At 32.7% G+C, this 27,976-nt stretch overlaps 1 protein-coding gene across 6 annotated transcripts in view; it reads right to left on the bottom strand.

Annotated features, from left to right (window-relative positions):
• znf385c (zinc finger protein 385C) overlaps positions 1-27,976 on the bottom strand; it is a 119,384-nt gene that overhangs the window by 65,610 nt on the left and 25,798 nt on the right. The gene's annotated exons all lie outside the window — the stretch shown is intronic.

Raw genomic sequence — 27,976 nt, 5'->3', positions numbered from 1 at the left:
AAATTAAAAATCTAAAACAGGAAATATGTTAGGACCATTGTTATTGTTTACATCCCTCAAAATGGTCTACATGGTGAATAACTGTAAATTCCCTTTCCCAGATTTCCCACACTGTCCTTTTAATGCTTTTTGTTGACATTACTTGGGTTCTTTTTAGATTTTTTTCTTCTATTATGCACATTACAGTTGTATGTTACATCCGATGTTGATAAATAATGTTTCAGATCTGAGTTTCAATAGTTATCTCAAAGCAGTCAGTAAATCAGCATACTATCATCTCAAAAACATAGCAAGAATCAGATGCTTTGCTTCCAGTGAAGATTTAGAGAAACTTGTTCATGCTTTTATCAGCAGCAGGGTGGATTACTGTAACGGCCTCCTCACTGGCCTTCCTAAAAAGACAGTCAGACAGTTGCAGCTCATCCAGAACGCTGCAGCCAGAATTCTGACCAGAACCATAAAATCAGAGCACATCACACCTGTCCTCAGGTCTCTACACTGGCTCCCAGTTACATTCAGAATAGATTTTAAAGTATTATTACTGGTCTATAAATCACTAAATGGCCTAGGACCTAAATACATTACAGATATGCTCACTGAATACAAACCCAACAGATCACTCAGATCTTCAGGATCATGTAAACTAGAAGTTCCAAGAGTTCAGTCAAAGCAGGGTGAATCTGCCTTCAGCCACTATGCCCCTCGCTGCTGGAATCAGCTTCCAGAAATGATCAGATGTGCTCCAACATTAGGCACATTCAAATCAAGACTGAAAACACATCTGTTTAGCTGTGCCTTTACTGAATGAGCACTGTGCTGCGTCCGACAGATTGCGCTATAATGTTTTTCTCTTCTTCTTCATTCTTTTATATCACATTTTACTTGTTTTTATTTTTTTAATCAGTTTTATTATTATTATTATTATTTTTTACTTGTTTCTTTTATTCTTGTTTATGTAAAGCACTTTGAATTGCCACTGTTTATGAAATGTGCTATATAAATAAACTTGCCTTGCCTTGCCTTATTGCAGTACTTTTATTTATGTGTGTTATCATGATAAGTAGTACAGGGGTCCCTCGCTATAACACGGTTCACCTTTCAAAGCCTTGCAGTTACGCAGATGTTTTACATGCAATTTGACATGCTTTTTTTTTGTTTTACAGTGCATGGCGTTCTGTGTCCTAATTAGCGAATTGGGTTCTGTGTCCCGATTGGCTGTAGACTACTGTCAATCATTCTGCTCTGTGCTGCGTCTCCTGAACGTGTTCAGCTTGCCAAATTTATTTAAATCTTTGATCGCTAGCAGTGTGACTCTGCGGGAAAACCGGAGCACCCAGAGGAAACCTATGCCAACACCGGGAGAACATGCAAACTCCACAGAGAAATGCCAGCTGACCTAGTTGGGACTCGAACCAGCAACCTTCTTGCTGTGAGGGGCGAAAGTGCTAACCACTAAGCCGTCTCAAAAGCAACAAAATGTCATACAGAAGTAAACACATAAGCAGAGACCACTCATTGTTTACAATTTGAGTAAAAAAAAAACCCTGAATAACTGAAATAAAACTGATTGCCACAATCACCAGCAATCTACTCCATACAGATCCCTGGAGAACTACAAATCTGCTACCAAAGAAACTACAACACCTGCCATTCATCACACACTCACACCTGTTCCGGTTTTCCACTGATTGCAAACACACACAGCTGAAACTATTCATGGATGGATGAATTCAAGGACTATATATACAGCACACAGACGCATATTTTGGCTGAGTCTTGTTTATCTGTTAGTGTAACATTTCTAAGTGTCCTTTGTCTAGTCTATCCTGTGTTTTGATCCTTGCCTTGTCTTCCGGTTGTTATTGATACTTTGCTGCCTATACCACCCACTCACTTGTTCTTTGACCATGACTTGGGATTGCTCTGCATGTACCTGTTTGACCCTGTTGACCGTTGCCTGCCTGACCATTCTTGTAATAAACTGCACATGGATCCTCAATTTCATTGACAGGACCGTATGTTACACTGATAAAACAAAAATATATAATAACTGTAACGATACCTGTACTAAATAAGTAAAATAAATACAAATCTTACTGTCCTTAAACTACTGTAAATGGCAGTGGAGTTCAAGTTTAAATTTTACTAAAACTCAGCATTTGGATTATTGTTTATTATTATTATTATTATTTTAATTATTTATTTATTTATTTATTTATTGTTTTGTATGTGTGTTTGTTTCTTTTTTTTTATTGAGTTTATATCTGCGTTTATTGGATTTATGATAGCAACATCCCATTACTTTAACTACCGCTGTTGGGAAAGGGAGAAGAAAAGGGACATTAAAAGGATGTAAAATGTTGTAAACTGATGGTGCTGTTCAATTATTGAATTAAATAAATAGAAATTTGAATCATAAAAAAAACCTCAGCATTTGGAGATAAAAAACGAATGAATAAATGTTTGTCTAAGCTGCTGATGCAAAGAAAGCATCTTGAACATCAAAGAAAACATCAATGTTAAAACATTACTTGGATTACTAACACAGGCGACTGCATGATCTGATCTGAATCTTCGTCATTACATTATTTACATTTTTCTTAAAAGATCCACAAAGATTTCTTGAAAATATTTGTACATATTTTTTCCAGATTTACCAAGAATTTCGAATGTGGCTTTTAACCCCACTGAACTTTTTTTTTTAATGTTTGCATGTAAAAATGTGTGTGTGTGTGTATGTTTGCAGTTCGGATCAAGGCGATGCCGACATCCCTCTTTTCATTTACATAACGCACAAGCCTACAGCATGTACCACACACAACCGAAGCTTAGTGTCTCACATACACACACACTCACAAACAAACCCTGCGGCAGCAAACCCTGCCTGAGTCCATCTTGAGATGAAACCGAGGGTGACAGGCATGTGTGTGTATGTGTGTGTGTATGCACAACTATATCTTGTTTTATTTGTGCTTGCCTATTTGTATGTGTGTGTGATGGGAGAGAATGTGACAAAGAGAAAGCTGCATTCGGACTGCATAGTGTTTATCTGCAGTGTTTGCTTCAGATATCACCGGACTCCTTTTAAATGCACACAAAACCGAGATGCTATTTACACTGTGTTTTCGGTTCAAAGCGAGTTTTAGAATAAAAATGCTCCTCGTCTGGTGTTTTTATTGCATAAAAAAAGATTATTGTCAACACTGCACCAACAGTTTCCGTGTTTGCTGTTTATTTACAGCTTTGAATTGCATTATGGGATGGCGATCTCTGCTCTGTCGACCTTTGATGCTGAAAATTCAATCCTACAGTTTAACAAAGTGATTTTTATTGCATTTTAATAGCTTGAAATAATACAATGTATACGAAATTATTTATGGTGAAAAAAGTCTGTAAAGTAACAAAAAAATGTACTGGCCGTTTATGAGAAGGTTTTTGTAGCGTAATACACAACACCAACACAGACAATATATCATTTTAAACTATTAAAAATGTTCATAAAAGTCACTTTTTCAAACGTTTCAAGGTTAAAAACGTGCCCATAATGCAATTCAAAAGCCTAAATATGTGAGGAAAATAAAAAATAGAAACATAAAATACACAAAACTGTTAAAATGAGGACTTTCTCAGTTTTCAAAATGCTCTATTTTAACAGGTTTAAAGTGGTGGAGTAGTGAGGACACCAGGCGTAATTGTAGCAAAATGATTGTGTCCTAAAGGTGCAGTTGGTAAGTTTGACACCCAGTGGTAGAAGTAGGTATTGCACTCCTGGTTTAAAACACACACAAGCACAGGTTGCCAGACTGTTGACATCAACAATCTGACAATTGAGAATTATTTAAAGCTGATTAAATCATGTTCTAAATAAACAAAGCAACGGTAAGCAGTAGAAGGAATATTTTCTATATTAAAAAGAGTTTTTGTCCTTATCTACACCTGACATTTCTATTTTAGAAATGACTTCTATTTCTTGCAGCTGAACAACAGAATAAACAATCTCCTCATGTACACCTCACGCACTTTATTCATTGTTAAATGCCAACAATGTGAGTTTGAACACCATCTACATTGTGAAAAGCGCTATATAAATAAACATGAATTGAATTTTACATGACATTTATTGCCATACTACTGAAATCAGCAGCAGTTCACCTCAGATCGTAAAAATAAAACAAACCATTTAAAATTTAACAAGCCAACAGATATCAGTGATTCAGTATGTATATTTAATAATGTTAAAGAGATTTAATATGTATTAATTAGATTACAAACCTTACCATTTTGCTGGAGTGCAGTGAGTGTTCTATTCTGTGCTTCTAAATGGCTGTATTTAAATTTCTGTCGTGTTTCGTCTGGTGCAAACAGCCAAAATGTTCATCACTGCAAATCTCCTTACAGTAGCGTGTTGTTAGCACACAGGGTACAAAGGAACCTGCTCACCTAATGTTTACAGTCGTAATATTTATATGTGGAACTCTGAATCCGCCTCTTATTTTGGAGTCTGCTACTGAACACAGGAGGTCACATTTTGTTGGTGGGCGCATATTTTGAGAGCCTTTAAGACTGAATGAATCAAACACACTGTTTGGCACCAAGGAAATTTCAGAATAAATGTTCAATTAGCATGTTTCTTAAATATTTGCAACCATATTGTGTTAATGTTTTTGCTTGATAAGAGTCATAAACTTACATATAGCGCCTTTAAAACACAAATGCACTAGTGTAAATGCTATCTAAGATTGAGGCTGGTCAGTCCACCAGAAAGAGCAGTGGCCCTGAAAAACTGTATAAACTGGATAAAGGATGGAATTAGGGGAGTATCTAAACGGTTTTTGAACTCATTGAAAACAAAGTATATTAGTGGCAGTCCAATTTATTCAGCTAATATATCAAGAGAACTATGTGCCAATAATTATTATTTAGGGATTATCAGCATTTGCCTGCTCGGCTAATTAAAATGTGAACTTCAAAGTGCACATTTGTGTGTGTTTGTGTGTGTGCGTGTAAAAGTGTGAGAAAGGGAATTGAGTAAATACCATATTCTTGTTTAAAATAATATGATCATGACATAAACTGATACTTTAATTCAGCAAGGATGAATTAATTTGATTAAAAGTGACTTAAAACAAACAAATAATAACTCATAATATATAACCTATAATAATGTCACAAATTATTAAACTTCTATATTTCTAATAAAGGCTATTCATTGAACTTTCGATTTGATCAAAATATTCTGAAACTGCAAATGAAACTCCACAAAATATTAAACAATAATTAAACAAACAACAAGAAAATTAAAAAATATATTTTCTACCTTAAAAAAACTTTCCAAAATATATAAAAACATAATCAAACCCAAACCTTTAAAACACCTAGAGTGAATAAATATTTATTTAGTGTTTGATAATTATATTTATTTCCTATTTTAACATTTATCTTACTTTATATTTTAAACAGTACTTCAGCAAAACAACTCTCATTTTTAAACATGCTATATAAACACACTCTATAAATCAATTATTTAAAGCAATAATTGACTTTACATCCAAAAAGTGAGAAAACATGTTGGCCTAAATTAAAAAACTGTTTAAAAAAAAGTCAGCTTCACGGATTCAAGTTACAAAAGGTTTACTCATTTTAAAGTTAATTTTAAGTTTAAAGTAAAGTTAATAATCTGAAATAAGAAATGAAATGAATAGAAACAGATGAATAGAAGACTCAAAAAAGGATGTTTGCAGTTTTTTTTAAAACTATTTATTTAAAATGAGCTAAAATAACAAAATATTTGAGTTTTTTTGAGGACAACTTAATTATTTTATGCTCAATCCGCTTAAATTTGTAAAAAAATAAATATGTTAACCTGATTGCTTCATTCTTTCCTAACATAAATCAATTGTGTGGAGCAGCATTATTTACAGTGCATGATATTTGCATACGATAATGTATCTGTAAATAGAGAAACCAAGTGTTTAATTGTTAATTAAGTCAGAGAGTTAGTGAATCCGCTTTGCTGGTATCAGGGGATCGACTATTGACTCCGTTTGGATACAATAAGAGAGCATAAGGTCTGAAAGGTACCATATTTTAACGCAAGACCAGAGTCAAACTACGGAAAAAAAATACATAAATAAATAAAAAAATCTGCAGTTTGCTCTCTCTCTCTCTCTCTCTCTCTCTCTCTCTCATTCTACTGCACAAAAAGCGCATTTCAATCAAATACTGAGTCTCTTTCTCCTCCACTTCGGTCTACAGAAAGCCTTAAGCAACCATAATAATCAGTACTCGCTCCTAAATCTGTTCAATTCAGTCCATCTCTCTCTTTCCTTCCTTCCACCTCTCTCTTCCCTTCATCCCTTCTTCTCCGTGTTCCCTTCAAGAGAACAGTCCTAAAGGACGAGTGTGCCGGTTCTGATTAGACGTAACAGCGCATGAAGAACATAATGAGAGAGGAAATGATGGAATGATTGTAGGCTCGACTGAAGCCGCGTGTCGGAGGGAACAGAAACAAGCCGAATTAATTAACTACAGCAGAAAGATGCTTCCAGAACACTGAGGTCAGCGACACTGACCTTTAAGATGAGACACTTCAGGGCAAAATCAGGGTTTTCCCCCTCCCTTTAGTCAATTCTGAGGTTTTTAAAAGTTTTAGCTTTTGTTTTTTTTTGTTTAATGTAAAGAAATCGGCAACAGTGTGCTTTTAATAGTTATTTTTTAAGCACTTTATTAATTTGTGTCTGTTTGCTTATTTACAGTATGTTTTAATGCTACTGTATATCAGCAGCATGGGCTATGATCATGGAAAAACGTAATATACTAAATTTACAATATATAGCATGCAATCATATCGGTTTCTTAAAGGGGTGGTCCACTATGATATCATATTTTAAACTTTAGTTGGTGTGTAATGTAGCTGTGTGAACATAAACAACATCTCTGTAGGTAAGACGCTCAAAGTTCAATGCAAAGGAAGACATTGGCTTTTACTGAGTGAGCTTAGCAAAGCCTACAGTGAACAAAGTTTGGGGACTACAAAATAATACAACTGGGATAGTAAAATAACAAACACTTCAGGTTACGAGCATTCATCCTGTGCATGCACCCTGCACAGCAAAGGGGCGTGGCCAGAGGCACTGTAATGTTACAGCAGAGAAAGCTAAAATGTCGTCCAAACGCTGCTTTTTCCACAGAGCTTTATCTGTTTCTGTATTTGGGCTTTCAAAGGACACGACACAAAGAGAGAAGTGCTTACAGTTTAATTGAATTATGTTCCAGAGAATTCTAAATATATATATATATATATATATATAGCTAGCATTTGACAGCTTCCTGAATCTCTCAGTTCAGATTCGGCTAAAAACTCCTCAAAGAAGGAGCAGCTCCAACCATAATAGACGAAGCTGTGGATTGTGAGCCACAACCTGTAGGAATTTTTATTTGTTAAAATTGATAAACTACATGCACAGTTTCTAACGTTAACGCTAAAGCGAGGACATAAACAAGAATGTAAACAACAGGAAATGCTGTTTAGCACCGCTAACAATTTAGCTACAAATTGTTATTTCTCTGTCAAACGGCTGTAAACACACACAAACTTCAGCAGTGCTACAGTGTCTCTCTATGCAGATAATTTCCCTGCGTTCTACAGTACATCTCAAATAACAAAGTCACAAAAGATATGTGAACGCTTCATATTACTTACACTTGCTTATTCAGAATATATGTGAAAGACACTTGTCAGTTTTATTTTAGAGAGCAGACATAAGTTTAAGCTGTGTCCTGTGTCATTTTCTGTCTGATTCAGGCTCAAACTGACACAACTAACAGCTACTCTGACTGACAGTATTTACACAGCTAAGGGAAAGTGCGTGCTTATAGCCGTGACACTTTTAATAAACATTCATTGTACAAAAAAAAAAACAAAAAAACATACAAATAACAACACCACCTTACTCAGTACCAGGTTATTTTTGTATGTGTATTTAGGGATTTTTTTTTTGTTTTGAAAATATTAACTTAAAGGCCGAAACTCCCATTATATTGATTTTTGACTGTCTTCTGAATCTTACATTCAGCATCAGCTATCATGAAGTAATTAAGTTTATTTTTCAAAAAATGCAAATGGTGGGAAAGTCTAGGCATTGAGGTGTGTCATTATTCTTCTCTGCTGAATATACAGCACATATAGTCGATTAATTACATGTCAACTCTTTTATTGTGATATTTCAGTAAATTTTTTCTCTTTTAAAAAACAACAACATGATAACATGAAAATGTCAGATTTCGACATGCTATCTGGCATCTGGGTTAATGTTAGCATTAAACTAAAGCACTAAATAATGGGAAAAGTCAACTCTGTGGTTTAACAATAATTAGTAACAGAACCAAAGTTTTCTCCATGACATCTAAAGATTATTTTCAGGTATTTTTGTTTCAGTTTAATGTCAGTTTTTACGTTCCAGTTTAAGGAAATGAATGGAAAATGCTTTTCAAGCTAATATCATACAAAGTTCAGATTTGTTTGCGATGAAATGGATGATATTTCATGAAATTATGCCTCATTTGCATAATAAATAACATTTTGGAAATACAAAAATGTTTAATTATCTTAATATAATCAAACAAATCATCAAATAATCAAATATCAAATAATAATTTTATATATGCAAGTACAGATTTTTTGTGTTGGTTGATTTGTAAAGCACACTGGTCAACAATTGTTGCTTTTAAATGTACTATATAAATAAAACAAACAGACAAACAAATAAAGCACAGTGACAATTATTGTTTTAATTAATGTATTTTACCAAATTCATTAGCAGTGTCTTGCCTAAAAAACTCTGCATCTGATTGGCTGATGATGCACTTTTAAAAATAATGTGCAAAAATCCTATCAATTAGCTGTCTGACACAAAAAGAGAGCCATTTTGTCCCATTCACTACATCTTTGCTGCAGTTGTTTTTTTGTTTGCCGGTTCATTTTGCAGTTCATCTGCCAGCTTGCATGGAATCAAGTATGTAATTATGGGTATCTGAGTGTGTTTATGTGTGTGTGTCCGAATAATAATAGCTAATGAAACATCATGATGTGTTCACTCATGGTGAATTGAATCTACCCAGAAAACTACATTTAATCAAGTGCATGTGAGTGTACAAATGTGCCAGTTTCAAAATAACTGCATGCACGCATATTCAAAGTAAAATCAACTCTGTTGTTTCATGTGTGCCGCCATTCAGGTTTAAGTTTAGATTTATTAAAATAATGCAAAGGGTTTCAATTGATTCTAGTTGTAATTGATTCTAAAACTCACTTACAATATTTATATGTTATGTTTATTCATGTGTTGTAAAGTCAGCAGTGTCACATGATCCTTCAGAAAGCAATATGATATTTGGCGCTCAAAGGACATTTCTCCTTTTATTTCTTCTTCTTTTTCTTCTAAGCATAATAATAATAATAATAATAATAATAATAATAATTATTATTATTATTATTATTTTTATTATTATTATTCCATAAAATGCTTGCAAAAATGAAAGTGGATTCCCAGCAGGCACAAAACATCAGCATGACGTCAGACTGACGTTGTGACCCAACCTCGTGGAAAGGTTGAATTTTGTTTGGAAATGAAAAGCGTGTTGACATCAGAACTTAACATCAGGTCGACATCAATGTCCAACGTCCATCCTAAAATCAACTAAACATCCAAGTCTATTGATGTTACAGCTTGATGTTGTGTGGACGTTACCACTATGACGTCTATCAGACATTGGGTTTTGATTGCCAATTGAAAGTATTTGATGTCAATATATCGTTGGTTTAAGATGTTGGCTTGACGTTGGAATTTGGTCACTTTCCAATACAAACTAAAATTTACCAAATGTCAACATTGTTATTGGATGTCAAAATAACATTGTCCTTAGACGTTGACTAGACATTGAATTTTTGTCACCTGACCACATGAGCTATATCTAACCTAATATGAACGTCTTATGATGTTGTGTGCCTGCTGGGTTGATGAATCATTGTAAAGAAAAGCATTAATTTGGACTATAAACTGATTTAAATGGTATATAAGTATTTATTAAGCATTCATACAGAATTAAAGCAATCATATTTTAAAATAAATAAATAAATAATTAACATCAAAAAATGTATGTTACTACAATAAAACAAATCTGAAAAATGCAAACGATACAGTGTTTGACCTTGACTGATCTGCTTTTATGTTAAAATTCCTATCATATCTCTGTATTCTGTGAATGAATCTACATATGCAATATTGTACGCATGAGATGCTGTCAGTTCCATATTCTCTATTAAGCGGACACGTTTCCAAAAGAATGGAGAGAAGGAGAGGTGCAAAGCATGAGAGAAAAACGTGTTGAATGAGCGTCTTTCCTGTTCATTAAGATGAGCTGGTCGCCATACAAAATAAGAGGCTCTTTTAATAACGTCTTATCTCCTCTGCTTGAATCCAGATGGGGTCGACACACAATGATTCTGCCTCAGCCACATTAAAAACTATTTCACTGGGAATACACACACTGGGAATAAATGCATGTGCCTATTTTGGCTATATTTAAAAAGCATTTTTTTAGTTGCATAATATTTAGGTGTAATTGTCCATATATATATATATATATATATATATATATATATATATATATATATATATATATATATATATATATATATATATATATATATAAATGATTATTATAATATAATATAATGATAAACCCCTTTGAATTTTTTTTCTTCTTTTTATATTTCCCAAATGATGTTTATGAGAGCAAGGACATTTTCACAGTATGTCTGATAATATTTTTTCTTTTGGAGAAATTCCTATTTGTTTTATTTCAGCTAGAATATAATCAGTTGTTAATTTTTTAAAGACCATTTTAAGGTCAATATTACTATTAGCCCCTTTAAGCTATATATTTTTTCGATAGTCTACAGAACAAACCATCGTTATACAATAACTTGCCTAATTCCCCTAACCTGCCTAGTTAATCTAATTAACCGAATTAAGCCTTCAAATGTCATTTTAAGCTGTATAAAAGTGTCTTGAAAAAAATTTAGTCAAATATAATTTGTCATCATGGCAAAGATCTAATAACTCAGTTATTAGAAATGAGTTAAAACTATTATGTTTAGAATTGTGTTGAACAGAAGTAACTATATACATATATATATATATATATATATATATATATATATATATATATATATATATATATATATATATATATATATATATWTWTATATATATATATATATATATATATATATATATATAAATATATATATATATATATATATATATATATATATATAAATATATATATATATATATATATATATATATATATATATATATATATATATATATATATATATATATATATATATATATATATATATATATATATATATATATATACACACACAAACACACACACACAGATACACAAACACACACATATATATATAATATATAATTCAAAAGGTGGCAGCACCAAAGCTCCAAAAAATTCATTAAACTAAAAATGTCAGCCTTTTTAATTTAATAAATTTGCATGTTTGGAGCGTTGGTGTCGCTTAAATAGAAGTGATGTGTGTGCTTTTGTAAATTTTTTCATTTAATTTAAACAGACACATTGAATTTATTAATGTTCAACTTAGTTTGTTAGTTTAAGTTCAGCCAAAATATATTGTTTACCACCTAGGAATTATCTTTCAATCATTTTTTTCAGAGTATAGATGTTACATATAATTGTTTACTTAAAATATCTGCTTTCGTTCTGCTCCATTTTGCAACAAAAATAAGTGTTCAGTTGTTGTAAAAGATAATTCACACAAAATTAAAAATCTCCTCACTGTTTACTCAAGTGGTTCTAAACCTTCATGAATTTCTTACTTCTGTTGAACAAAAAACAAGATATTCTGAAGAACATTAGAAAAAAGCAGCCATAGTACAGACAAAATATATAGTTTTTGGCAGTTTTTTTTTCAACATTCTTCAAAATATTTTTATTTGTGCTCAGCAATTTGCCACAGCATTTTATTCATTATGATATTATTTGCGTACAGTAAACACACTTTGTATTTGAAATTCTTTGCAGAATTTGTTTGCGCATTAAACAGGGCAGGTGAATATTATTCGTTTGTGTGCTGAGGGTGAAGGGACTGCTAATGTAGCCTGTGCAGACTGCTACTGAATCGGAGTCCTTAACAAGCCCAAAGGATACAATAAATGATGTAATTAAATGATAAGATCAGAAGGCAGAAGTGCTTGAGGAAGACTGGGAGTGTCAAAATAACATTTAATGTCTTTGAATGATTAACACCAGGCATTCTATTTATATCTGAAAAGAGAAAATGTTTAAAACTGCATTGACTAAAGACAGTGAAGAATTTTTATTATTAGGTGAACTAGTTCTTTAACAACAAACAAATATTGACCTTTTCAGCGTGATGTTTTCAACATTACATAAAAGACTAAACGGATAAGATTTGTTGTTTGGGCAATTTGATCATAACTCATGCTTAAAGACATTGAAGAGTTTTGGTTAATTTTAAATATCAATAAAATTAGTGATGCGCTAAGCTTGAAATTTCATGGCCACAACTTTTATCGACTGCTGATTTTTAACAAGCAAATTATCTGATTCCAATCTATTGTTCAAATTCATTATACATTTTTTTTGTATCATTTGAAAATATTAAATAAAACATAAGCACTTAGACGAAGTAGAAAAGACTTACAGACTAAATAAAAATGCAAATTCACTGACAAATTGTAAAAATTCACAGTAATGTATTCATAAATGTTGTATTCATAATTCTATTGTGAAATTAAGGCAGGTAGCAGAATTACAGCAAATTAATGTAAAAAGGACTATATTTTTTGCATGTTAGTTATAGGAATTCAAACTCTTTTTATTTCATTTAAATGAACTTTTATTCTATTGGCTCTGTTTTGATATTTAAAAATACAGAATGTTATTGCAGCCCCCAAAAACAATTTGCTTCCATCTTCAAAAATAACTTGAAGGAAAATCATCCTGTTTTGAAACAACATAAATGTCATAGAAAATTTGTTTGGGTGCACTGCATGCACCTTTATTTAATTTTATAAGATTAACATGGGACATTTTTAATGAACACAACTTTGTGCTTAGCCAAACACATAATACACTGAAAGAAAAGTAATTGATTCATGAAACCAAACACTGTTAAACACCCAAAATGATTTCAAATTCAGGGTAAATGTCAGAATGACTAGCCAAGGAAAGCCTGCATCACAGTAAAATATAGTTAATTCTACAAGATAATACTGTGAAACGGCAACAGCAACGGATTTTACTATCGTCTGCAACGTTACACTATAGCTGTAATTTCACAGTTATTTAATGTACCAAAATCACAGCAAATTACTGTGAACTACCTCAGTAATTTGCTGTAAATTTACATAGAGTATTTTAATGTGAAAGTAATGCAATTATTAGCCAGTAATTTACTGTGAATTTGAGGTCAAATCTTTTACAGTGTGCATACAGTTCCACGTAAATCTTACAAAAGGAGATGGACCATATCTCAAAGTTCTCTTGGAGGTACTCTATCACAGTGAATTTAGCTTACTACAAAAAGGAACTCAAAACACTACCTCCCACCCCACCCATCTAATATTGATCAAAATATTCGAAGAAGGTTCATAAAAAATAAAATAAAAGGCATATTATACATGAATAACATTTACAATCATAATATGGAACTGTTCTAGTTTTTCGTGATTCTGCGATCACTGAATCTAATGCAAAATCAACAAAACAAAAAAGCATTTTTGCGATCTTGTGTATATATATATATATATATATATATATATATATATATATATATATATATATATATATATATATATATATATATAATAATTTTTTTTTCCCGCAAATATCTAGGAATTACACATTCTTATGAGGATTTGGACAATGTGAGACTGGGTGAACAAATCTTGAACATTTTATTGATGTTTTTATTTGCAAATAAAGCAGATAGATATCAAATACAGAGCACTAACATAATAATAAAATAAATAATAAAATAAATATTAATTATATTCATGGTTAGGGGGTTGCCAATATCGTAACTATAATTATTATTTTGTCTCGTTACATGTTTTTATCAAAAGAAATTCTGGTAATTTCTGTGTGACATCTGAATTGCAAGTCCAGTAGAGTCTGCCTGCATCATTGCATACTCCGTGTACACACTTTTGTACTATGAAATCATTGCAGTGCAGTTTGTATGCGTCAAGAGGAGAGATTGGCACAATTACAAACACACACACACACATACACACAAAAAGTCCAGTTGCTGATTGCACATTTTTGATTCTAATTTCAGGCCAGTCGATGGATGCATCTCTAAATAAATTCCTCCTAAAACTCACATTTTTTTCACATTTGCATAGAAAAACAAATGTCAGAGATAATAACCCTGCATGTGGAGAGTTTACTCACTTATTGTCCATTCAATACCGCAGACCATATGGCCCCAGAAAGCACATTTAATGTCAAATGAAGGCCCTTAAGTAGGTGTGCAAGAGTGTAAGCGTGTGCATTCCAGAGAGAGAGAGAGAGACTGAGAGCATCATCAAAACCAATGGTGCAAAGCGGGCAACCCATCTGCCACAAAGGAACAATAAAGCCTAAGGCCTCTGCCTGTGTGTGTGTGCATGTGTGCGTGTGTGTGTGTGTGTGTGTGTGTGTGTGAGAGTGTGTGTGTGTTGTGTGTGTGTGTGTTAAACACCCGGAGGCTGCACAGTGATAAATTACTCCTTTTTTCTTTTCCCCCCAGAGAGGTGGGTTGAATGAAGGGAGGGCGAGAGGTTTGGTCCACGACTGCAAATATCAAATTGATAAAGAGCAGGAATTGCAGGACATAAATATGAAATCAAAGTATCAGGTTTGGTCATCTGCTGTGCTCCTGTAAAGCGAAGCGGCACGTGGGACATGCAGATGAGGAGGAAAGAAAACAAGGAAACCAATGAGAAACGGAGGAAGTGCGTTCTTCTTATTTGTGAGCATCATGACTGCAGGGAGAATATATGCAGACGCAGAGCGATAGCATGCTGTTTTCTTATCTCAATCACACTGTGCCTCTGTGTGTGTGTGTGTGTGTGTACGGAGAGAGAGAGACAGAGTGTGTGACTGATAGCGACAGCAAATCTTGCCAAAGGCTGTGCAGTTGTTACACTGATAAGACAATGTTCTTTAAAAAGATTTTTTTTTTAAATTCTTTACTTTATAGAAAAATTAGAAATCATTTTGTTCTCTAAATCAGTGGTTCTCAACCTTTTTTTTTTGCCCGAGACCCCCTTTTCCCCTGGAAAATATTGTAAGGCCCCCCTCAACATTTAAATATATTATCACTCAAATAGGTTTGCAGTAAGGATGACAAAAACATTTTTTTTTACCGTTTTCAAACAAACGGTATGTTTATTACTATATCTAGATATGTTAATGCACAAATAATAACCTAATATAAAATATGAAAGCAAAACATCAGTGAGCTATTTGTAACTGAAAAACGTAAGCCTTTGAACTTTAAATTGGCCCTATATTAGTTGCCAATTTATTTTGAGTTTTTTTGTCAGTAGCAGGGATGTCTCTCATCTTATTTTAGGTGTGTGTCAATTCTTTTTCCTTGCGCTCAAAAAATGCTCTGGGCTTGTTGCAGTATTGGGGATGAGTCTTTTGCAAATGTCTTATTAATTTGGATGGCCTCATGCATTCGTCAGCAAGAACCTATGCAGATAATACAGTGTGGCTCTGTCAGGGACTTTTTTGCTTGAAGAAAATAGAATAAAACCATAGTTCAGGTAACTATCTTGGTATTTCCTGCATTTTGTGTCCAGTATTGCTAGCGCTGCGACCCAAAATGTTTGGAGCTTCCTCACTTGGGTCCAGTATGGTTGGGTCATTAGTATTAGCTGCTGAAGGCAAATCAGGCAGACGAATTACAAATTCGTCCATTTTTTTGGTCAGCCAGGGGATAAAATGAACTAATTGTCCACTGCTAAAACATTTTTTTTTTATTTGACACAACCCCCCACAGAGCTCGCTGAGGCCCCCTAATGGGCCCGGACCCTCCCCTGTTGGAACCCGCTGCTCTAGATGATCATAATCAGCACTACAGATACTGAAATATTCTTCTTGGCATTTTTGAAATGCCAATTGTAATTGTATAACAAATTGAATATTAAAAAATAAAAAAATACTGAATAAATTTTTGTTTAAATGCAGATGAAATTACGCAGCACTACTCGTCTTTTTTCTAAATTAGTTTTAACTTTGTTACAAAATAAATATGAAAATGAACAAATATTGAAATAAATAATGATTTTACATTTTGTTTAAATGCTATACTCTTCTTATTTTATATATATATATATATATATATATATATATATATATATATATATATATATATATATATATATATATATATATATATATATATATACACACACATATATATATATATATATATATATATATAAGCAACGAGTAGCAGTGTGATATGGCTGTATATCGACACTGGTGGGAGGCGTGCTTTGGTACAATTGCATTAATGTCCCACCTTAATGTATAAATATATAATGTTGAGTGTGATATTGTGTTTCTACAACAGTTTGACAGCATAATCGTGTGTATTGAAAAGAAAATTAAACACAGAGAGTAATAATAAATATATACAGCACACACACACGCACACACACAATATTATTTTGGATGCAATAAATTTTTGCCCAGCACACACACACTTTTATACACACGGAGGGATTATTTCGCTGACATAATATTAACAAAAAATAAAAAATAAATAAAATTTCTTGCAAAAACATCTTCTACTACTACAAACAATAATAATTTAGTATGGACCCTTTTCTCAAGAATGGTATAACGTGTTTACCTGTCATCAATTCTTAATATTTAGATTTTAAAAAACATATGATCATTTATATGCATTCATGTATGTATTATCTAATCTATACCCCTCTTGTGAGAGGTGTTTGTAATGCAGTGTCTTTGGGGCTGAGAGTAAATTTGACGTTCTTCTCTCCTCTGGCTGCCATCATCAGTCTCACACATCATGGTGTTTCTCTTTTATTATTTCAGCAAATAGGATTGTAAAAAAAATTGTTTGTTGTACCCTCCCCTTCACTGTGCTACAAGTTTACTCAACTATGACGACTTCCGCTGCTGAGAAACCCAGAAATGTGAAAATAACAATAAGTTACATATGTTACATATATATATATATATATAGACAAATGTAAACAAACTACTGCATTAGCGCATTATCATGAAAATAAACAGAATTTCAACCATTAAATAAACAGCAGCAAACCCATTGGCATCTAAAACTAAACACACCCTGATTATATTTCTGCAGTACATTCATTCATTTTCTTTTTGGCTTAGTCCCTTTATTAATCCGGGGTCGCACAGCGGAATGAACCGCCAACTTATCCAGCAAATTTTTTCGCAGCGGATGCCCTTCCAGCCGCAACCCATCTCTGGGAAACATCCACACACACATTCACACACACACTCATACACTACGGACAATTTAGCCTACCAATTCACCTGTACCGCATGTCTTTGGACTGTGGGGGAAACCGAAGCACCCAGAGAAAACCCACGCGAAGGCAGGGAGAACATGCAAACTCCACACAGAAACGCCAACTGAGCCGAGGTTTGAACCAGTGACTTTCTTGCTGTGAGGCGACAGCACTACCTACTGCGCCACTGCCTCGCCTTCTGCAGTATAATACATTTTAATATACTGTCCATGTCTGTCAGTCAGTCTTTCATTTTCCTAAACCACACAGACTCCTCCACACACAAAATAAGAGCTCAATCCGAGCCACTTTTGAAGTGAAGCGCAGTGACAGAAGCTCGATGGAGTTCATTTCCTGTTTAAATGAAGTCATTTCCTGTGTGAGTAGCCACTTACTGTACGAGCTGCGACCTCCAAATAAACATCTCTTATTACATGATTTAACACCTTAGTGAAGAACAGCACGAGATATAAACACACGTCTGGACTCCAGTGAGAGATTAGACGTGCCTGACATTAATGCAGCAGAGACTGCAGGCCAGAGATAAGCAAAAGTGCTTTTAAAAGCTCATTATTCAGCCTGTATGGCGCTTCGCTAACAACGTGTCTGCTAAGAGCACCAACGTATATGCAAATGTACAGTGAAAATGGCTGAAAACGTGTGTATGTGGACCAGTCCTTTTTTTGTTGTTGCTCTATATTGTCTGTCGCTCATTTATTTTTTAATCTTATTTGCAAATATATATGTGCAAATATAATATTTAATTATAATACAAATGAATGTTTGAATAATTATATTTTATTTAATGTAATTAAATTGTATTTACTGGAATGCAATTTAAAGTCATACATTAGTATTGTGTGGCAAATACATACAATCACATATTTAGACAAGGGCTGCATGATATTGGACAAGACATTGCGATATTTAGTTTGTCTGCGATATGAATATAATTTCAGAAGACGACTAATAGCTCTATTTGGAAACAATTTATCTTTTTACATCGATTGGGATCATCTTGTAGAGGAGTAAAAAAATACATTTGAACAGATACAAATTAATTTGGTGGTTTTCTTTGGAATCTAACAGCAATGAGATATGAAAAATCAATAATAATATATAAAATAACACCGTATAGAGTCTTCATTGTATAATGAATGCAAGTAAATACAGCTAAATTAGGTTTATATACCTCTTGGTTATAGTTTGTTTAAATCTTATACAGTCACAGGTCTTAACAACACACCCAAATGAAAATATTTTACTATATTTTAGGTTTAAACTTTGCAATGACCCCAAAAAGCACATGTTCTGAACTGTGCTGCTGTTCGACTGTAATCCCGACATTGCAGATCCTGCGATGTGACTATTGATATCGATATCAATGCTGAAACCATATATTGTGCAGCCGTAATTAGACTATTATTTTATGTGCTGTTATATACTGTATTATGCATCATCATAACCTTCTTTTTTCTGTTATAAAATACTTAAATAGTATATATTAATCAATAATAATAATTGACTTTTATTATAATTACATTTACAAAATTTAAAGCTAAATTTTTCGCAATTTTAGCCTTCAGTCACATGCTCCTTCGGAAATCATTATAATTATAATATGCAGATTTGTTATTTATGATCATTATTTTTCATTGTTTCTTAGTTTTGTGGAAATAGTCACATGATTCTTCAGAAATCATTATAATATGCAGATTTGCTATTTTATTATGATCTTTTTCTTTCCCACCGCTTCATAGTTTTGTTCAACTAAAAGATCATAGGATTGAGAAGGAAGATCAAAACTACTGCATTTGATATAACAAAAACCTTATACACTCTCAGATATAAAGGTACGCAAGGAACGTGTCACTGGGGTCGTACCTTTTCAAAAAGTACACATTTGTACTTAAAGGGTCCATATTGGTACCTTAAAAGCATTTATTAGTACCTAAAAATTTTAAGAGGAACACTTTTGTACTTTTTAGGTTCTAATATGTACCCTTGAGGTATTAATATGGAACTTTAAGGTACAAATTTGTACCTTTTGAAAAGGTACCACCCCAGTGACAGCTCACGTACCTTTAAATCTGAGTGTGTATAATAATAATAAAAGCATTCTAAATGGATTTAATGTTACTCTTGGAAACAACGTGTCCTCAATAAATAAAAGTAAATACATTTTAAGTGACACTTTTGAATATATACAGTTCTAAGCATAATTAAGTACACCTCATTTTAAAAATGAATAATTTTATCCATTTCTCACTGAACATAGGCGATGTATTGCATTTATATAAAACAAATTTATTAAACAGATAAATTTATAAAAATAATATTTTAGTCACCAAACATATTTAGAAATTGAAAGAAAATACAAAAATCTTTTTACAAACTACAAAATTAAACAAATTTTTCCTTTTTTTTTTGCTTCTCTTGATTTTTCCTCTTTTTTTAAATTTGTATTTAATATTTTTCTATAACATATACATTTGCGTGTAATAGTTTTTGGACCTATTATTATAAATTATCTTGTTAGCATCATCTGCATAACGGTCCTCAAAGCAGGCTTTACCAACATAGGAGAGGAAAGTGAAGATGCGCTGCCCTTTAGCTTGCATTAAAAAAATGGTCATTTTACTGTTAGGAAACCCACATCAGGCAAGTCTGATGTATAGGAGTCTTTTTCATGCGTCATAGACACAAATGAAAAAAAATGACCCTTTGAGCGATGTGATAATACCTCTAAGTTTTACCCTTTTGCAGTCACAAGACTGGAAGCTCAGGTTTAATGTGGCACTCATGTCTCATCACAAAGAGGAATATAAAACTGACATTTAGCCTACAATCCTTGCACAACATACAGCTTTATCTGTTCTCTCTCTTTTGGAAGTACCAAATTTAAAAGTGAGATTTTTAAAACCAGATCTAAATTTATCGGGCAGCGGGTAAACAAAGGTTGAATATGTAGTGGGAGATGTCGGCTGCGGAATAAAACCTTGCACGAGCGGGACAAAAAAAATTGTGCTGCGCAGACCTCTACACTAAACTATTAATGTAATAATCCAATATATCGCTAAGAGTATAATTGAAAACAGTGCTCAACATAAACGAATACACCCTCTGACAAATCTTTCATTTAGATTAATATTTCCTAAAGGAAGCTTTACAATATTATATTTGTGCATATACATTAGTTTAGTCAGTACCGCTAATCTAACAAAATAACTTACGAAAACAGTCAAATAAAGTGCACCCAAACTTATATATTAGGGAAAATTATTACATAAAAAATGTAAAAGAAGCAACATTCAAGAAACTAAAAATGTCTAAAATTTGGTTGAAATTCTGAATTAATTTGCATGAATTTAAAAATTAGAATTTTTTTATTTCTCAAGATGTTCGGTGACTAAAATATTATTTTAATAAATCTGTTTTGTTCAAATGCACCACAATACATCACCTATATTCACTGAGAAACTGATAAAAATTATTCATGTTTAAAATGGGATGTACTCAATTATTATGTTGAGTATATCTGTACCGATGCGTACTCGTGGCTCTCTATCATGGATCATTAGTAAGCAGGTGTTCGCTTTAATCTTTCCGCATATCTATTTGCTGGTTAAATAGACGCAGCACCTCCTGAAGGACGTATCGTCATTGAAATGTCCCTTCCCACTCGCCCTATTTCCTGCAAGTGCTTTTTTTAGGCTGCTTTCGCGTTTTATCAGAGCGCCTGGCAAACGAGTCGGGTGATGAATTTGGCAGCAGTGGTCTGTAATTGTTTTAAATAAGCCTCATGCGTCATGCCAAATAATGGCAACTCGATGAAGACATTAATCTACACAAGCACATCTGTGCGACTTCATTTACCATCCTCCCCCTTGTGCGCCACTATAAACGCTCCCCGTGGTCCCACTGCTCTCCCAAGACATGTCGACTTATTAAAACAGCCTTTTAGGGGTTTAACTGGAGGCCTGCACAAAGCGCAACACTTTCTTGATTCCTATCTGCTCATCTCTCGGTTCTTTCATCCTGATCAGGAGGAACATAGTGAATGTTTTAAAAAAGGCACAAAGTCTTTTTCTGCTCTGAATGGAGTTAAATTGCATTAGGCCTGGCTGATATAACTGACAAAAAATTGCTTTTTGATATTTTACAGTCTCTAGGTGACATTTGATAAGTATCTCATCTAAAATGGCACATAAAATCATATTTTCTCTCTGCTTTTTAATCTTACACTAGCAAAGCGGCATCTATATAGCATTTTAATACAGGTTTCATTTCCTATTATATTATCAGCATAACAATGAGTGAAAAGCTGGACCAAAAGAAGAGTTTGAATGATTAGTGTCATTATATACACTCAAAAATAAAAATAAAAAAATTTTTGCTGCTTGTTCAGCTTAACTTTTTAAAAATGAGCTGAAGCAACACAATTCTGGATATTTTTTAGGGGGAAACTTAAATGTTTTATGTTCAAACCACTTGAATTTGTTAATTTATTTGTGTTGGGACAACCTGAAGGAATCATGTGGAACAAATGCATTGTTTTACACTGATTAGTGGCCTAAAAAGGGCAAATTTAAAAGGTGTATTAAGGTAGAAAATTTCAATGTGATCTTCATAAAAATGACTTCTTATAATGTAGTCTCAGACCAATTGTTTTAGTATCACTGAGCAACTACACTCTCAGAAATAAAGGTACGCGAGCTGTCACTGGTGTGGTACACATTTGTACCTAAAGGGTCCTTACTGGTACCTCAAAAGTATGCATTAGTACCTAAAATTAAAACCCTTAGGTACTAATATGTACCCTTGAGGAATTAATATGGACCTTTTAGGTACAAATTTGTACCTTTTGAAAAGGTACCACCCCAGTTACAGCTCGTGTACCTTCATTTTTTAAAGTGTATGTAGTTTTTTTCCCAACAGATATTATTGTTTGTATGATTTTTTTAATAAACCCATTTCAACAAACCCAATATACACTGCCTAATATATTGACAGTTATGATTAAAATAAAAGTAAAAACGCATGAAAAAACAGCAAAAATGTATAAGATAACATAAATAAATAAATAAATAAAGAGGTAACAATAATGGGTGTTACAATGAGGAAAAGTGCTGTGCTATCTTACAATGGTAGGCTAGTGTAGACTAAGCATGCGGGTCTGGACAGAGAGAGAAAAAATAAAAAAGGGAAATTACAGTTACATACAGGATAAGTCACATTATTCTCCGGGAAGTAAATTGTAGTTTTAATTATAGTTTGAAACCTTTTCATTTTAGCCAAAATTTGGTTGTGTGTTTTTGTGATTTTTATGCGATTTCTTTCTCTGTCTATTTATTCATTCATTTTCTTTCACTTAGTCTCTTTATTCATCAGGGGTCACACCACAGCTAATGACCTGCCAACTTACCCAGCATACGTTTTACACAGCGAATGCCCTCCAGCCCCAACCCAGTACTAGGAATTCTCTGTCCATATATTTTTTTTACATTTTAATTAGATTGATTTAACGTAATGAAAACGAGAAACACTTAGGTTCTAAAACAGGGTATTCACAGCAATGCTAAAGAAGAACCTTTTATGAATCCCTAAAGAAGTCTTTAGATGAAGAATTTATTTCTTAGTATTACAAAAAATAAAGAACGATTTCCACTTTAAAGAATCTTTTGTGAAATAAAACGTTTCCATTGATGTTGAAGACGTTTAATTTTTAAAAATACACATTTCAGTAAATGTTTTCTTTTATTTCTATTTAAGTATGCTTTTTGTTCAAGTTTGTTCAAGGCTGTCGTTTGGACAATATTTTAAGTAACATTTAAAGATTTTAAGGGAATGTTAAGGGAATGAGTGAAATCCAATGAAGAGTTTTAACTCAGCCAATTTAAACAAATTCTCTGTTCTCAGCAAAACACATTAAAATCAGCCTGATACAAGCATACTGTATTATGATGAGCAAAATGAACAGCTCATCTGCTGTTCACTAAGTGGTCATATTTGCATGATCTCTGGTCAGTTTATCCAAGACTCAAATGCTATCCAGGGTTCCCGCTATTTCATGGACACTAAATTCAAGGACTTTCAAGAACTTTTTAAGTAGCTAATAATGTTACAGTAAATCGAGCACCTTTGAAATTCACCCCCCAGCATATACAGTAGCAAATAAAGCAGCATAAAGTACTTTCTGTAATTTTCACTAACACTTAATGTGCGTTATGCCAAAATGTTTTGAATGTGTCATTGTCATTTGCTGACCATTTTATATAACCATTTTAAAGTCAAGTTCAAAGAACTTTAATACAATTATCTGAATTGAATACTGACAATATTCAAACGCGTATTGAAAAAAAGCATTATTAAATGTACGATTTTATACAAATTTCTCCGTTTATTCATTTTGTTTTTGAAAGTAGCACAGTACAATTGTTGAAATAACACCATGAACTTTAAAATTAAGCACTGTCAAGGACCTATGTTTGTTTCTAAGTACTTTCCAGGTCTTGAATACATATATATGAAATTCAAGTATTTTCAAGAGGCGTGAGAACCCTGCTTTTCTAAACGAACGACCGTCCTGAAATCTAAAACAAACAAACAATAAATGTAATTCGATATTTCAAATGAGCAAAATCTGAAGTGACCTGTCCCATTACATTTGTTGTTTAAGCTCCAATCACATTTAAAACATGTTATTTCCAGTTTGCTTTACCTATAGCACAGAAACTGACATGACAACAATCTCCTTAACAGCTGTTTTAAATGCAACCAGAGCACGAAGTTACAAAAGACAGAAAACCCCCAGAGCAAAGAGCACAACACTGGAAGGACACGATATGTGATGGGATGTGCTGTGAAGTCATTTTCTCCAATCAAAATCAATGCAGACACACAATAGCCATCAAACAGCAGGGATTACCATAACAAACGACAACATTTGTACAGACCCCTCCCCTGAAGAACCACTATAAAGACTGACGATTGGCTAATCTGAGTGGAAGCCGAGACTTCTTCATTGTGGTGACCATACTGAGCATTGCACATTTCCTATTCATAATGTGAATTAACAGTGTAATAGTGTAGTGGTTTTTGCTTTATTGTTGACCACACACACACAATAAAAATGGGCGATATGGACTAAAACTGATATCACAATGTTTTCTGGTATTTATTGCGATGACAATAACATAGACGATTATTCATCGTATTCATATAAATTGGATTTGTGTATTTTTTTAATAGTGTTTCGAATTTACGAATTGGATGTGTATTTATGAATCATGTTTTATGTTTATGAATTTGATTTGTGTATTTTTGAATCGTGTTTTGAGTTTATGAATTGGATTTGTGTATTTATAAATCATGTTTTGAGTTCATGAATTAGATTTGTGTATTTTTAAATTGTTTTTTAAATTTATGAATTGGATTTCTGTATATTTAAATCGCGTTTTGAACTTACGAATTGAATTTGTGTATTTTTGAATCGTGTTTTCAATTCACGAATTGGATTTGTGTATTTTTGAATAGTGTTTTGAAATTGTGAATTGGATTTGTGTATTTTTGAATCGTGTTTTGAAATTGTGAATTGGATATGTGTGTTTGTCTTTGTCCTCATTTTGTTATATTAAACCACGTCTGGTCATAAAAATGTAAATATATACAGTGAAAGTATGTTAGTAAATCTCTTTTTGTACACTGGGTTAAACAAAAATATTGCATGTTATAATGTAAAAATTGTAACATACTAATAATTCATAACAAGACCAATTATATAGGTTTTATTAATATTGCAATACAATATTTTAATTTGGGGCAAATTTTTACCAATATATTACAAACAAAAGGGTTCTTTATGGTTTAACACAAGGTTACTTGGATTATTCAAAAAATTATGGAGCCAGATCAGTCTAAAAATAATACATTTACAAAATAAAATTCATACATGCACAGCACAATACACATTTACAAAATCCCATTAGTAAGTTTAAAGCACAATTCATAAATAACACACAATTTGTGAATTCACTAGAAAAAAATCATCAACATTTTGGCAAAAAAACGTTTTAAAATAATGAATTGGATTTGTCTATTTTTAAACTATGTTTTCAGTTTATGATTTGGATTTGTTTATTTACGAATCGGGTCTTGAACTGGCTCCATACAATATATATATATATATATATATATATATATATATATATATATATATATATATATATATATATATATAAACAGTTTTTTTATAAACTCCAAATGTTCTTCATCATTGCTGTGAATCTCCTCTTTTATGTGGTAAGGTATGTGACTTTCATTTTTTGTACATCACCTCTGGGACCTCAAACATAAAGTCAACCTCGTGAACACAAAGGTTAAACACGTAGATGTACTGAAACGCATGCATATGTGAACACACACACACACACACATGCTGTCAAGGTGATGCACTGACTTCACCTTCAGGCAGTAGATTTGGGCAGACAGAGCACATCACAGCCAATACAATGCTCGCTAATGATAGAAGAGGCTGTCTCACTCACACACACACTCACACTCTCTCTCTCTCTTTCTGTAGTCTTGTTGTATCTCAGAGGAAATATATTCTTAAGCATGTTAAGTGAAATGACCTTCGATAAATAACGACACACAGATCTAAAGTGTTTATATATTCTCTCTTTTGCTCTCTCACTCATAAAAATGCGTTTAAACACATCAATCAGCGGTCTAATCAGATCTGTTTTCATAACTAGCACAGTCTGATCTTCATCGGTGGTATCAGATCCAGAACTAAGCCAATCAAGCCATCTCCTCCAGACTAAGAGGCTTACAGGCTTAGCTGACTTAAACCAGACATTAAACTAGACTGCATCCTAAGTGACTAGCAGGCTAATTACTTTTCTGTCTTAACACTTTAGTCATGCTTCTAAAGAGACTTTGTGAAGAAAGGCTAACCAATTAACCCTTTAAGGGTTAGTTCACACAAAAACAAGACGGTTACTCTGTGGATCATAAAAGGAGGGATTTTAAAGTGAGTTCACATTGCTTTATTCAAGATCAAATGGGCTACTAAGCTCCAAAGAAACTCGACATTGTTTTTGTATCTTTAAGTTTTAATTGGGAATATTTCTTTGTAAAGATTTGTTAATTTTACACTATCATTTAGAATGTTAGGGGTCTTAAAAGGATAGTTCGCTCAAAAATTGAAGAATATAATAAGCATGCTCAAAAAAAATCAGTAGATTTTGAGAATTTATTATTATAATGTTCAGATTTTTGACAATAATTTCACTTCATAAGACCTTCAAGTATTATACTGTATAATGAGGAGCCACGGGCATTAATTTTGCTTTGCCTGATTACTGTATAAATTGACTTTTAGTATGGTAGTAGTTGACTTACATCTTATAAATCATCAAGATGACTGACAATTCGAAATTAGACAAATCCAATTCATGGTTCAAAGAAGGATTCATAAATACACAAATCTAATTAAAAAATTCAAAACATGATTCAAAAGTACACAAATCCAATTTGTAAGTTTAAAACACAATTCAAAAATACACAAATCCAATTCGTAAATTCAAAACATTTTTCATAAATACGAAAATCAATTCATTTGCTGAAAATATTTATGATTTTTACTTGTGAATTCAAAAACTGCAAGCTGTATTTACGAATTGTGCTTTAAATGTACAAAATAGCTTTTGTAAATAAACTGTGCTGTGCATGTATGAATCTTATTTTGATAATGTATTATTTTTGAGACAGATCTGGCTCCATAAAAATCCTCTTTAACGATAGGAATACAATCAAAAAGATCCTAAACGCTCTTTCCATTCATTGTTTTTGAAAACAAATCCTGTTATTACACTCTCAGAAATAAAGGTACACGAGCTGTCATTTAAAAAGGTAAACATTTGTACTTGAAGGGTTCATATTGGTACCTCAAAAGTATATATTAGCACCTTAAAATTTTAAGAGGAACACTATTGTACTTTTTGGATAATAATATGTACCCTTGAGCTTTTAGGTACAAATTTGTACCTTTTCAAAGGTACCACCCCAGTGACAGCTCGTGTACTTTTATTTCTGAGTGTGTACTCTACCTCATATAACTTCAGTGTCACGTAATCCTTCAGTACTCTAATATGCTAAAGTGATGATTAAGAAAAAATAAGCTCGAAAACAGTTGAGCTGCTTAATAATTTTAAGAAATCTGTGATACATTTTTAGAGCGTTCTTTGGTGAATAGAAAGCACAAGAGTGATTTAATCCATCATTATTGCATCCTGAATAATATATATATATATATATATATATATATATATATATATATA

This window comes from Danio rerio, chromosome 3, assembly GCF_049306965.1.
Source record: "Danio rerio strain Tuebingen ecotype United States chromosome 3, GRCz12tu, whole genome shotgun sequence".
NCBI lineage: Eukaryota > Metazoa > Chordata > Actinopteri > Cypriniformes > Danionidae > Danio > Danio rerio.
Note: the sequence above shows the minus strand (reverse complement) of the source record. Positions and strands in the feature narration are given on the sequence as shown.